The 14,371-nt window shown below is 45.2% G+C and overlaps 1 protein-coding gene, 1 long non-coding RNA gene and 2 pseudogenes across 5 annotated transcripts in view; 1 reads left to right on the top strand and 3 right to left on the bottom strand.

Moving 5' to 3' along the window:
• DAGLB (diacylglycerol lipase beta) overlaps nucleotides 1–14,371 on the bottom strand; it is a 254,600-nt gene that overhangs the window by 85,064 nt on the left and 155,165 nt on the right. The window lies entirely within an intron of this gene.
• LOC144786152 (uncharacterized) overlaps nucleotides 1–14,371 on the top strand; it is a 166,638-nt gene that overhangs the window by 90,711 nt on the left and 61,556 nt on the right. For all 3 annotated transcript variants that reach the window (XR_013602087.1, XR_013602086.1, XR_013602085.1), the window contains one exon: nucleotides 4,746–4,957. This is a non-coding gene — a long non-coding RNA (uncharacterized LOC144786152). The remainder of the gene's footprint in view (nucleotides 1–4,745; nucleotides 4,958–14,371) is intronic.
• Nucleotides 9,743–11,496, bottom strand: LOC144785118 (DNA topoisomerase 1-like; annotated as a pseudogene).
• LOC144785211 (uncharacterized) lies at nucleotides 11,847–12,704 on the bottom strand (annotated as a pseudogene).

Raw genomic sequence — 14,371 nt, 5'->3', positions numbered from 1 at the left:
TTCCCATTTAGTACTCTTTCTTTCTTGGTCTACTGCCTTTGCTCCTATCCCCTCTCACATGAATCTCTCCCCTTGCCTGCTACACCGCCTAGCCCCCTGTCCTTTTGTGCCTTTTGACTAAGCACTCCTTCTCCCCTTGTTGGGGAAAGATCCAATATTTATACTCTGGAGTCTCAGCGAACCCGCTGAGAGAGTCCACAGCGCCAAGGGAGCCACTCACAGTAGAGGTATGGTATGGCACCCTTGCCAAAGCACTCCCTCTCCCCTTTTTGGGGAAGGATCGAGTATGTAGGCCTTGGAGTCTCAGAGAGAGAGTCCACTGCATATAGGGAGCCTCTTGCAACAGAGATGGGGAAATGATACCACTTCCCCTGGGATCACAGCTTACTGGACTTTGGACACAGCTTTGACTCGTCTACCGGTTTGTGTCCCCGTCACCCCCTCCCCCTCCTCTTGCCATGCCGTGTCGCTCACCCTCCCCTCCTCTTTCCCTCCTCCATTCTCTGTCTTCTTACCCTGCTCCTACCCCCCTCCCCTGATTTTCTCCCCTTGCCTGATTTTTCCCTTATGTATATGTCCTTTTTGTTTGTCTCTACCTTAAATGTAACTATGTTTGCCAAGCTCTAATAACTGTGTAACCTTTGTAACGATGTAACCTGCAACTATGGTCTGATACTTATGTAAAGCGCTCTGATACCTCCGGGTCTAGCCAGCGCTATACAAAACCTTTAAAATAAAATTAATGTATTGCAGTAGATTTACATACTCTACATACTCCTGTCATCTAGTGTTGTGCAACTTGTTTTTCATCAAAGAAGTCTTTAGAGTCACCAGGTATAGTGACTACTCCTATTAACAACTGGTGGGAAGGAGCGCCCACTAGGAATAGGTTTGAGTGCCTGGATCAGGTGGATTGACTGGGAATGAGTGTTGCTCCAATTCTTACCAATGCCCATAACCCCCAAATGGAAACTGATTCTAGTGAAAAGTTAATGCTTAGATCCCAAGTTCCAAGTCACATTGGGCTAGACTCAAGCCCCCCTAAACAACAAGATCTTACTCCCCAGGTTACACGACCGGTAGAGCCTGCACACTCGCAAGAGCCTGCACATTCGCAAGATCTGAAAGGCATAAAGGGGACTGGAGGGCTTCATCCCCAGGGATGTAGAAACCCAATGCACTCTCTTCTTTCCTGGAACGTAGCAGGCCTTGGTAGTAAGATCACCCACAAACCTTGGCTGGAGATTGTTCAGAAGTATGACATCCTCTGTCTTCAGGAAACTTGGCTTACAGAGGAAGCCCACATGCTGGGCTATCGAACCTTTCACTCACCTGCTGTGCCTTCAGCCAAGGGTCGTAATAGAGGGGGCCTGTGTACATATATCTCGAATGTAGGGGATGTAAAAGTTTGTGATTTTCACTCCAGTCAGTATTTCCAAATTATATCATTTAAATGGGGCACTTCGCAAAGGGTGGTTCTTGTGAACTTTTATAATAACTTGCCAATTAGCGAAGTGGAATCAAATATGAACATTATGATCCATCATATCCACAAACTGAGAGAACAAGGTACAGGGGATCACATAATGTTGTGGGTGGGTGACTTCAACTGTACCATCTGCCCGTTTTGTGAGTTAGGTTTGTGCGGCCTCTCCGATCTCAGGGAGGATGGTCCCTTGCACTTCTCACACACCAACATGGGATCTCTCCTTAATAATGTCATATTTACCTTTGACCTCACTTTTATTAACCAGGCATGCTCCCCCCCGGTTCCCTTTGCCCCAACGTACAATGGAAGAGGTTGTAAAACCACAATTGATTTTGCGTTGATATCACCAACTCATCCTGACTTCATAACCTACTGGGAAATTGGGGATGACCCTATGAGCGATCATTATCCCATCACCTTCGGGGTAAAACTGCTGGGGGATAAACCACACGAACCGAGCAGGGTTTCATACCCATATGATGTTACCCTAACCAAGACTAACGGGTACGCAATTAAATGGGAGAAAATGAATCCAACATCCTTCTTCCAAAACCTCCTATCCTCTTGTCCCACGGACATTCTTGCCTACCTAGAGGAAGATACTGATCCAAAGAGCATTATGGCTGCATTTTCTAACATTCAGCGTCACATAAAAAATGCACTTACTGGGAACTATAAGGATAATGGGAGGCATACCCGTGGGTGGTTTGACTCTAGATGTACATCCACACTGAAAAATTTAAAGAAAGCTCTATCCGCTGACCCAAAAAATAGGGTCCAAATCCGCCAGGCGAGACAAGAATACAAGCTGGCTATTAAACAGCAGAGGGCGAAACTGAAGAAGGAGGCCTGGGAAGCCTTGGGGGAAGCCGCTAGGAATAAGGATAGCAATGCCTTTTGGAAAGTTATAAGATCCGTCTATAATTTAAGTGATAGAGATAACTCTGTGGAAGTAGCTATTACGGGTGAGCTCTGGGCAGAACATTACGGTAACCTCTATTCTAATAATATTCAGGGGAATGCCTCGAGCCCATGTAGGGCGATTTCACCTGTAGATAATATAACACAAGGTAACCAGCTAACTGTCTCTCCAGCATCTCCTTACCCAATTGAATTGGTATTTACTACCTCAGAAGTTGAAGAGGCCCTCAGGGAAAGTGCCTCAGGTAAAGCCCCCGGCCCTGATCACACCCCAGTGGATGTTTATAAATCTGAGCCGCATTTTTGGGTCCCTTTGCTTACAAACGTATTGAATATGGGAAATAAATGCGGGTTCGTCACCACCTGGTCGGATGCGATTGTGGTTCCCATATTCAAAAAAGGGAATAGGGACGACCCAGCTTGCTACCGTCCAATATCGTTATTGGACGGACTCATGAAAGTCACAGGTAAAATACTTCTCAAGAAAATACAACACTGGGAAGAAGAGAAAAAGGTCATCTCGGAGTTCCAATACGGGTTCCGGAAGGGACTAGGGACACTTGAGCAATGTTTAAACTTGTCCCTATTAGTCTCTAAGTACACGCAGGCTAAGAAAGGGGACCTATTTGTAACCTTTGTCGACCTCAGCTCCGCATTTGACTGCGTGGATCATGCGCTGCTTTGGTCGACATTGGAGGACATTGGGGTGGACTCAACAATTCTCACATTTATAAAGGAATTATACAGAGATGCAGGGGCCAGAGTAAGGTTCGGGACTAAGGGGGAATGTTCTCAAAAATTTGCCATAAATAGAGGAGTGAGGCAAGGCTGCATACTCACGCCATTGCTTTTTACCTTTTATATAAATTCTATTGCGGAGAGTTTATTAACCCTGTCAAGCGATTATCCGGCTGTCAATGGTAGGCCCGTACCCATTCTTTTATATGCCGACGACGCGGCAATCATGTCAAGGACAAAAGTAGGCTTGCAGAGAGCAGTAACCGAATTCTCATCCTATATGGGTAAAAGAAACTTGAAGGTAAACATTTCGAAAACTTTTTCAATGTCCTGCTCTCAAAAGACCAATAGACCCCCATGCTCAATGTTTCTGGACAAGCAAAAGATTGCTTTAACAGACACATTTTGCTATCTGGGAATTGTGTTTGATAGGCGGGGAAGGTGGAAACATGCAGTATCAGCAAGGAAACTTGCTTTCACTCGCGCCATAGGTGCTTTACGAACCTTCGCAGGCAAAATTGGGGGTAAACCCATTGAAGAAATGATACAGATCTACCGGGCAAAGTGCATATCCACGGCCATGTATGGCGCTGGTTTATGGGGTTTTGAGAATGTGTCCTCTTTACAAACCTGTGAGAACATTTTCATTTGTTATCTGTTGGGCGTATCAAAAACCACGTCGACTTTCATGACCCACATTGAGACTGGTGTCAAATATCTTAGCGACAGCATAAAAATATCACCATGTCTGCTTTGGCATAAGATTTGGACCAATGAGGAGTGTTTATTGAATAGAAACCTCATTAAAGACTGTATGGTTCTGGATGGTGTAGCAAAAAATCAAATGGCTGCGACATGTACAAACGATGTTCCTTAACATTGGACACCCTGAATTTTATGATGACCCAGAGAGTTTACAAAGCATGACTAGGCTGGCCCTTAAAAAATCATTAATTACACATCTGGAAAGTGCAAGATGGGACAGGGAGAAACTTAAAGGTACAATCCTAAGCTATCAGCAAATTACCCTTACTGAGGGCTTACAATTGTATCTTGGGATTGAAATAGCACCCTACCCTCGCATGCTCCTGACTAGGCTGCGCCTAGGGATCTTCTTCCGCATGGTCACTCTACCGAAACAGAACGATTGGACCTCGCTGAAACTAATATGTCCATGTGACGACCATTCAATACAAAGCAATATTCACATCATGTTCTTTTGTAAACTGTATATTAGCCCCAGGAAACTATTTCTTTTACCACTACTTAAGCGCTGGGGGATAAGAACTTGTAAACTTGCATATCTGAAATTATTGCTTTTAGAAGATGCGGATATTATCTTTGCTGTTTCTTGCTTTTTGAAGTCAGTGATGAAATTTAGAAATTCAATGTGTTAAGTAGTACATGTCAGTATTGACCAGCAGAATATGAGACTCTTTGTTTAATGATCGCTCGCAGATCTTAAATTTTAGAGAAAAGTTTTAACTATTTTTTAAATTTGTTCAAATTGTTTTTAAATTTTCGTGCATAAATTGTACTTGTATGCTTTTATGATTTTCTTGATAAAATCGAATAAAGCTTATACCTACCTACCTAGTGACTACTCTTATGACTGGTAATGCACATGGGCATTGGCTCCATTGTTAGCGTTCCGGGATGAAAATGGAGCTTAGAAGAAAAATAAAACAAAGAATGAACATGCAGAAGGAGAAAGAAAGAAAAGGCATCTCCAACAACCCAAGACTTACCGCAAGGAGAGTGGACACACAGCATCTACAGCACTACATGCCACTTACAGATACTAATAGGGTAAGTAACATATTCCATTTGTGGAATGTGTAAATTTAGATGCACATGCTCTGCATAGACTGTAAAGCTGTTCTCCCGTAAGTGGTGGCTCGCCAATGGATGTTATGGAGGACTGAAAAGGGGTACTTAACAGAGGCTGGCTAATCTTTGCTTGCTGGCATGCTAAGACATCTACACATCAATGTTAGCTACATATGTGTGGAGTGGACCAACTAGCTTATTTACAAATATCGACTAAGGGGATGCTACCAATGAAGACAGTCGAAGTATCCTTTTTGTGGGTAGAGTGGGGCCAGGGTGAGACATTTTGCCTTTTGGCTTTGACGTAGCAAGTTTGAATGCACTTGACCAACCATCTGGTTATGTCTGCTTAGGAGAGAATGTGGCTCATATGTGGTTTAGAACAGGCGCTAAAGAGTTGGTGTGTCTTGTGAAATGGCTTTGTTCTATCAATGTAACACACAAGGGCCCTTTTGATATCTTGTGTGTGGAAGGTCCTCTCTGCCACAAAGTCTGGGTGTGAGAAGGACACCAGAAGCACAATTGTCTGATTTAGGTAAAAGAGGGATTGGGTTAGTCTTGAGGACGACTCTGTCATTGTGTACTGGAAGAAAGCTTGCACTAGAGTAAGAACTTGAAGCTCACTTATTCGCTTAAGAGATGTTATGACAGTTAGGACGGCCACTTTCGAAGAGAAACTGTAAAGGGCGTAAGTGAAAGGGTCCAAAAGGAGGGCCCAGGAGACTCATCTAACCACTCTAAGGTTCCAGACAGGGGCTTGGGCTTGGGCCCCCTGGGCGTGATAACTGGTTTAAGTCTTTCCATGAAGGTTTTGATGACTGTGACTCTGAATGAAGAAGAGTGTTCTCTATTCTGTAGGTAAGCTGCTTCCTCAGCCAAGTGCAAGTGGATGGAAGTGTAGGCAAGGCCTATAGATGAAGTAGGTAACAGACTATGTCTTGGAGAGTTGTTTTCAATGGATCAATGTGTTCTGGAAGGCAGTATCAGACACACCGGTTCCATTCGGCTGAAGAGCAGGCCCACGTAGTTTGCCTTCTGGCCTCTGCAAGGGTGGATTTGCACTCTGGAGGCAGATTTAAGCAGTCAAACTTCAAGATTTCATGAGTCAAATTATACATTTGAGCTGCCTGGGGTTCGGGTGCCTGGCAGTGCCTTGGTTCTGATTTAGAAAGTCTGCCCGGTTGGGCAGTTTCTCATGGAGGACTACAGACAGGTCGAGAAGGGGCGTGAAACAGGTTTGGCTGGCCCATATGGAAGATACCAGCATGAGAGTGAGGGGTGTTTGCAAAAGCTTCTGGATGACCTACGAGTGGGAGAGAGGTGGGAAAGCATAGGCAAATATCCCTGACCAGTTCATCCACAGCGCATTGATTACAGACTGTGGAAATGGGAACCTGGAGGTGATGCTTGGGCATTTGGCATTTTCGGTGGTTGCAAAGAGGTCCTCGTACTTCAAAAGTGCAGGAGTAGGACTTGCTAGTGGAGTTCCCATTCATGGACTTGTTGCTGCATCCTGCTTAACAGGTCTGAAAAGTCGTCCACTCCCGGTAGGTACTCCGCTAGTAGATGTATCTTTTGGTGAAGCACCAACGCCAAATGCCCTGCACAAGCGCAGACAGTTGCTGAGAGTGCGTGCCTTCTTATCTCTGAAGGTAGTACTTAGCAGTCATATGTCTGTTCTGATGAGGACTACCTTGTGTTGTACCTGGCAGAAGAAAGCCTTGCGATTTAGCTGGATAGCCTGCAGCTCCAAATAGTTGATGTTAAAGCCTAATTGGTGGGGTGTCCATAGTCCCTGAAAGGTCATATCGGGCAAAAACACCCCTATCCTGTGAGGGAGGCAAGTGGCGCGACAGTCACCTGTGGGACTGGCTCAATAGTGGACTGCCCGGTAACAGATTGTTGCTGTTATACCATTGCCATTGCAGAGCACGAAGGGTGCTGGCCCAAATCACCACTAGATCTTCCCAGTGATCCTCTGACTGTGAGGATTGTGTTGCTAGGCAGTCTTGTAAAGGACACATGTGTAATTTTGTTTGGGAAACTATAGCAATACAAGAGGCCATAATGCAGTGAAGACGCATCACAGTTCTGACCGTTGTCAAATGGGGATCCTGCTGAAAAAGAGGCAGTACCAGCTGGAAACTTTGAACCAGTGCTTGATTGGGGTAGGGTTTCTGGGTGACAGTGTTAAGTACTGCACACAGGAACAGTTCTATCTGAAGGGAGTAAGGTGGGGCTTCACCATATGGATGGTGAACCCTATGGTGGTCAAAGTGTGTGCGAGGCACTGCTGTCTGTTTGCACTTGTGATCAGCCAGTCGTCTATGTAAGGGAACACATAGATGCCTCCTCTCCGGAGGTCGGTGGCTAGTACAGCAAGGCATTTTGTGAACAACGTGGGGTCTGTAGTGACCTCAAAGGGAAGCACTTTTAACTGAAAATACTGATCACTTGCCACAAACCACAGACAGCGGTGGTGAGCAGAGTAGCTTGGGATGTGGAAATAGGCATCATTCAGGTTGAGAGCGGTCATGAAGTTGCCTTGCTGCAGCCTGGGGATGACGTCTTGTAGTGTGACCACATGGAAGTGCTCTGACAGGACGTACTCGTTGAGGGGCCTGAGACGGAGTATAGGCCAGGGCGTCTCGGCTTCCTTTGGGAAAGGCAAGTACTAAGTGTATACCCCATTGCCGAGCTGAAGTGGTGGCATGGGCTCTATTGCTCCTTTGATGATGAGCGCTTGTAGTTCCTCTTGAGGGAGGCGCTAGTGTTCTGGAGAGAGAGTGTGTCTGTGGGGAGGGATGTTTGATAGGGTTGCATCGAGTTTTAAGCAGTAACCCTGCCTGTTGATGGTAAGGACCCACTAGTCGGATGTGATTCTTTCCCACTGTAGGAGGAACCCTTGCAGTCTTCCTCTGACAGGTGTGATGTGATCGGGGAGAAAGGACAGAGACACTGTTTAGCAGTGGCGGACCCCTTAGCTGCACCACCTCTACCCCTGCACTCGAAGTTATTGCCTCCATAGGCTCCCATGCTGTAGCCAAATGAAGACTGCTGCTGCTGTTGTTGCTGCCTCTGGTTACTAGACTGATGCCTTGGGGAAATAGCTTTGGTACCCCATTTGTAGTGGGACCTACAAAAGGAACCCTGAGAAAAAGGTGTCTGGAGAGTCCCCATAGCCTTGGCCGTATAAGTGTCCTTTATGATTTGTACCAGCAACTGATGAGTCTGTGGGCCGAAGCGGTGTTTCCCGTCAAAGGGCGAGTTGATCAGATGCTGTTGGACCTCTGGCACTCGCAGTAAGCACAGCGCCTGATGGGAAGTGAATGCCTAGTGGCTGAGTATCAGCTGTGTCAAGGCTATTGGTGGTGTTAGAAATTAGCTTGCCTTTTAAAACCAACTCTTGCCACACTGTTTATATTGCTCCAGGAGATGCTTGAGCAGTTCCTCCATTTCGTCCAAGTGGGTCCAATCATACAGAGAAAACCAATTAAGTTGGCGATTATCCAGTAAGTCGCCAATTGCGCAGCGACTCTCTTTCCTGCTGTCTCATTATTCTTACTCTCCTTATTTGGAGGAGAGGCATAGCCTTATGGGCAGTGTGGACTACCAAAGAGTTTGGTGGAACTTGGCTTCAGTTATAGAGTGGGTTGGAGGGCGATCTATCCTGGGTGTCACCACTCTGGCCTTTACAAGTTCTTTGAAAGTGTTTGGTGCCGTTTTGAGCTTGCCCCTGAGCATGGGTAGGAACTGGACCATTTGTTGGGTGGTGGACAGCATTTCAATGAGGAAGTCCTTGTCTTCCTGAATGCTCTGTAGGCCAACCTTCTGGAACGTGACAGCCCTGTAGACGACCTCATAGTAAGAGGGGTGTAATCAGTAGGGGAAGGTTTGGTGGGGTAGAGATCAGAATCCGTGTCCCCCGGGGGATAGACACTGAAGTCGGCCCATATGTCATCTATAGGCTCAGGTTCATATGGGGTCTTGTATGGGTCTAGAGGGCACCAGGGGCTGGTTCCCCCATACGAAGAATGTGTAGAAACCTCTGTGAGGGCGGCAGAGGTGGTCCATCTGGTGGTGGTGGATGTGGAGGAGCAGAAGGGGGAGCAGGGGGACAACGTGGTAGTGGGCTAGTGCCCCTGTACTGGTGTTTCTACAGCCTAGGTGGAGTTGAAGGTTCATATCAGAGTACCTCCACAAAGATTAAATTCCCTTCACGAGGAAGAGTGTCCTGAACATTAGAAGGTGGTTTTGTGATGCTCGTCTCAGTCTGTGGGTGGATGAAAAATCTCTTCTCTCGAGCATCAAACGCCTCCTTGAGATTCTGGAGGATGGGCTGCTCCATTTCCTCGTATTCCTGACCAACAGGATTTTGGATGCCGGTTTACTCGATGCCGAGGGAGTCTTTTGGCCCACTGGTGCCAAAGTGGCTTTAGGTGCCGAGTGATGTTTCGGAGCCAAAGTGGGCTTCCTTTTTTTTTTCTTTTTTTTAAACAGTGGTTTAATGAAATTAATACAAAATATAAAATCAAGATCGGTTTTAGTAACAATTACGACCATCAAAGCAACATAAGAAATTTGAGTAACACTCTGATATAAAGTGCATATTTGCATTTCTCCCTTTTAGTGATAAAAGTTATTTAGTTAGATCAAAACAGAGAGGCTGAACCCTTCAACTGGCATTGTTAGGAGACAGAACATACGGTGAGATGGTCAGAAAGCCTTTGTGAGGGATCGCGTGGCGCTCTTTAAAGTCGGATATCAGAACTCAAAGTTGGCATCTGACATGTTGATGGCCCACACAAACTTATCTCGCTGTGTTTTGTTGTATATCTTCTCCAACCCTACACCCCACTTTTGGCACCAGGTGACCGAGATCCTGGGGTCCAGATAGTTGAGTTTGGAGGTGCCCAAGGCAATCTGTTTGTTTTCCTCTCTGTCCGTTGCCTGCCCCTCCAGTCTCATCAGCTGATCCTTTGCCCTTTGCACAGCTTTTTTCTTGCTCTCCAAAACCTTCTGCAGCTTGTCACTTTCACTCTTCTTTGTGTCCTTCTTGGCTTGTTTCAACTCTGTGTTTGCTAAGGAAATCTGTTCTTTCTTTGCTTCAATCTTAGCTTGAAGATTTGCCATGGACTGCTCAAAAGTCTTTAGTGCAGCGCACTGATGGTTGCAAAGTATTGCAACCGCTTGATTGGCTCTATTGTAGGACAATATTTTTGATGGTATGGCTTCATTAGGGTCAGTTAGCTGCTTCAGCTGCTCCTGCAGGGTGATCGAGGCGTTGTATGTTCGAAAAACCTTGGCCGTCAGCCCTTCCAACAGTGACTGGAGATGCTTGTTCAACATCGGGGTATTTAGTCGGTCAAATAGGTCAGCCCCTTCCTGCTTGCTCTCCATAAACAGTTGCAGGTTTTTAAAAACCTGCTTCTCCACTTGCACTTTGTTGTAATATCTGATGGAGTCTTTACCCAGGAAATCAAATTCAACCACAATCTTCTCTCCGTCGAGCTCCGAGTAAAGTTTGATATGCTTCACTCTCAAAGAGCAGCAGCCGACGGTATCTGCGGTCTTGCCTTCTTCCTTTTCGTTACCTACTCAGAGCTAGCTTGTCAATGAAGTAAAGCGCCACTGCCCGCTGTCTCAGCTTCATCTCCTTGGACTTCCAGTCCTCGCGATACTGAGCTCGTATCCGGTCCACACAAACCTTCAGTTTCCGGGCTATTTCATACTTCTCCCAGTCTTTTTCCCCCTTCAGTTTAGAGTTGCCATTGAGCATTACATATTTGATGGATCCTTGCACATTTTCAGTCCACGATGCCAACCATGGTACTGTGTTGTTGTAGCGAACCTCTTTCCATTTGTGTCCCTCAGGTGGCTCTGGAATCTTGGAGTCCTTGCTACAATTGACGATATGTCTTCTGGGAGGTTTCGCTTCTTAAGCATTCCTGGCTTTGGGTGGTCTCCTCATCCGCGGAACAAGCCTGGAGGCTCCATCTTGAAGTTACCAATATGCTCCTGATGGTGGTTCATAACACAGAATCCAAATTCCTGTATAATTTTTTCATTGGCTTGTTAGTTGAGCCATTTTTGTTCTTTGGTTATATTTTTCTTTTCTTCCATCTTGCCCTTGTAGTAGGTAAACATTTCTGTGAAATCACATTTGTCCAAATCAACAATTACGATTTTCTCTTCAAGGTCATTTCCTTCCACCAGTCCATGAAAAGTTTTTCCGAAACACATCCTTGGTGGTGTACTCCTGGTCGAGCATTTTTGCAAAGAAACTGGCAACTTCTTTGGTTGCAGAACTAAGTTGCAGAAGTTTGCGGTCATAATAAAACTTCACGGTATCCGGCAGTGGCTCGTAGGGCGGGGCGAACACGGGCCCCCTGTGTTCCAGAAACATCCACTTGACGCCATCTTTGTACTTCTGCTCCTCCCACCATTTCCACTGCAACTTCTCCTCTTCCTTTTTTGCTTTAATGTCTGCAATTGTGTCCTACTCTTACTTGGTTCTCTTCTTTGTATCCTGGTTTCCTTCATTCTTTTCCTTTTCAGGCTGAATTTCATTTCCCTTTGTTTCCTTTTTCTTTGTGTGCGTAATTTCTTCGTTGCTCTTTTCCTTTTTGAGTTGAATTTCCAGCTCAGATTTTTTAATCTTTACCTTCTTTTTCTTTACGATACCAGGTGCTTCCTCTGCATCTCCCGCCAGGGACCTCTCCCGTTTCCCTTTCTTATTGGTGTTGACAAAGTGTTGGTCCACAAGTTCTTTTTTGAAGTTTTGCAAGCCAGGAACTGTGTCACCATCTTCAGGCCTTCGCCTCTTCTTCTCCTGGTCTTCATTTTGAAGGGACAAGAAGACAGAGTCTTATGGTTCGCTATTGATTGTTTCAAACCACTCAGCACCTTCTTGCTTCAATCCCATAGATTTCGTTTTGCTTCTCCACTTTTCCTTTGGATTTCCTATAAATGCATCTTCATTGGAACTGGTCATTGATATATCTTGTCCTTCCGTTTTACCGTTTTCTAAAACTTCCATTTCCGCCTTTTTTTGTTTCACGTCCTCCTTCGAATTGACACTGCCAAGTTCCTTTTTATGAGATAACGCAGTGAATATTTGACCATCATCTTTTCGCTTCAGTACACTGGAAGACGATTTGCTCTTCCTCTTTCCCTTCTCATGCTTGTTCTCTTCAATGCCCTCATGCAGTTTTTTCTCTCTATTCTTTTTGCTTGCTTCAGTTTTGCTCATGTTCTCCTTGAAGTTATAGGACATATCAAGGTTCTTTTCTACAAACACTTGATCTATCATTGCACCATCATCAATTTGATCTTTCAGGTTCAGTCCATTAGATGATAATTTACTTCGCCTATTCTGATGCTTATCGGCTTAACCAATAATATTTTCCTTTCCATTGTCATTCTCTTTGTTTTCTTCATTTTCTTCAGCACCACTTAGGGTCTTCTGGGATCTTTTCAGCATATCGGTTTTCTTTGACTTAGACAATTTGTTCACCATTTTTCCATCAACGTTATCCTGCTTCATTCCACTGGATGAAGATTTGCTTTTTCTCTTTTCCCATTCTTGGGTGCTGCCTTTCATCTTTGAGCTCTCATTTAGTTTTTCCTTTTTAAACTCTTTTTCTTCGCTTTTTCTGCCACCACTCAAGCTCTATTTGGATCCACTGGACATTTTGGGCTTCTTTTCTTCAAACACTTCATTCATCTTTGTTCTTGTTAAAAAGAAGCAGTTAGCTGCACCAATTCACCTCCAAAAGGAAAATGGCAGATGACAATCAGACCTGGAACCTTGGGCTGATTTTCTCTGCTCTGTTGCGTCAGACTCTGGGAGCTCGCCAAAGTGGGCTTCCAAGGCACTTTTGGTGGTGGAGTCGAAGGAGCTGTTGGCACCAGGACTTGTGTGGTTGTTTGGGCAAAGGGGCTGACTCAGAATTGGCTCTAAGGCCTTCTGTCATGGACAACTATGGCCAGCAGGCAGTGGTGAACCAGAAGCCTGTCGCTTGGCTTTGGAGCTCGATGTGTTACCCCTGCTGGGGCAGTGCTCGGTCTGTGAACCGCGCTAGGCTGCAGCAAGTGGGAGGAAGGGCATACTCACAGTCCAAGCTTTGCCTTGTTGATGTACCTCCTGACCTTCTGGTTACTAGGTCTCCAACTGCAAGTAGGAGCTCGGGTCTGAACTGAACGGTTTGCTCTTGGGCCCAGGCTCCACTACTCTGCCATGTTGCGGTCTCCTAATATTTCGGGGGCATCAACCTGCAGTTCCTGCGCCAAGGTGCATCTAGCAAGGCACCAATCACGTTGGTATTTTAAGGCTTCTCCGAGCGGAACGCAAGGCATGTATAGTAAGTGAGGGCAGACCTGGTACTGGTTGGTTCAAGGGTATTTGCACTGAAACATAAGACAATACTGAAAAGGAATCCTTTCCATCGCAATGTCTGCATTGTTGGAGAAGAGAACAGAGTAAAAGCACACAAGAGGGGAAGGGCCCCGACGAGGGGCATCAAGTGGAAGCCCGGTTGCTGAGCCAAATGTCACAACAAGGGGAAACCTGAATGCTCTTGATTGTGAATGCCAACAGTAGTGGATGAATCGAAAGTGCCCGTCGACGAACACCACCAGGCGTTGAGCCAGAGCTCAGGTGATACACGTCCAAACCTGATAGCAAAAGGAAAACAGTCTAACAATGGAGCCGATGCCCAAGCAAATTACCAGTCATAGGAGGAGTCACTATACAGCATGACTGGAAAGAGTTTTTCATAGTAAAAGAAGTTGCACAAGTTTGAGCTCAACACTTGATGGCAGGAGTATGAAAATCGTGTATCTACAGCTACACATACCATGAAAAACTGTTATTGACCTACTGATAATGTGATCTACACTGACTGCATACGTTTCCAGTTTTGCCTCACCCCTTCTACAACTGTATGATAAGCTTACCAAATAGCCTTTGTTAATATCTAGTACAGACTTCAAGATTCTGAACAGGATTAATTCAGACCGTTAAAGTCACAACTGCTGGGGCTCTACCCTGTTTATGCTTGTTACAGGAATGATTAGGTATAACATTTTGTAGGTCCATTTACACTAGATAACACTGCCCATGCCTTAACAGTTGAACATTATAGGAAAATGGGGCAACCCAATCAAAGTCCTTGGACCTTGGTATCGAATAGTACAAAAAACATATGGTCCTGGACCTTTCTTTTTACAAGACAAAAAATATCTGGGAGAGGTTATTGCTTAGACTTAGTGCATGCATAAAGTCAGCAAAAGGTTTAATTAATCCAAGTAAATAAATCTTCTTTGATGTGCAAACAACCTAAAAACATTCTTGACATCTCCTGATTTTTTCAAAACCCATATATTTATTAT

This window comes from Lissotriton helveticus, chromosome 10, assembly GCF_964261635.1.
Source record: "Lissotriton helveticus chromosome 10, aLisHel1.1, whole genome shotgun sequence".
Lineage (NCBI taxonomy): Eukaryota > Metazoa > Chordata > Amphibia > Caudata > Salamandridae > Lissotriton > Lissotriton helveticus.
This window is presented reverse-complemented; position numbering and strand designations above follow the sequence as displayed.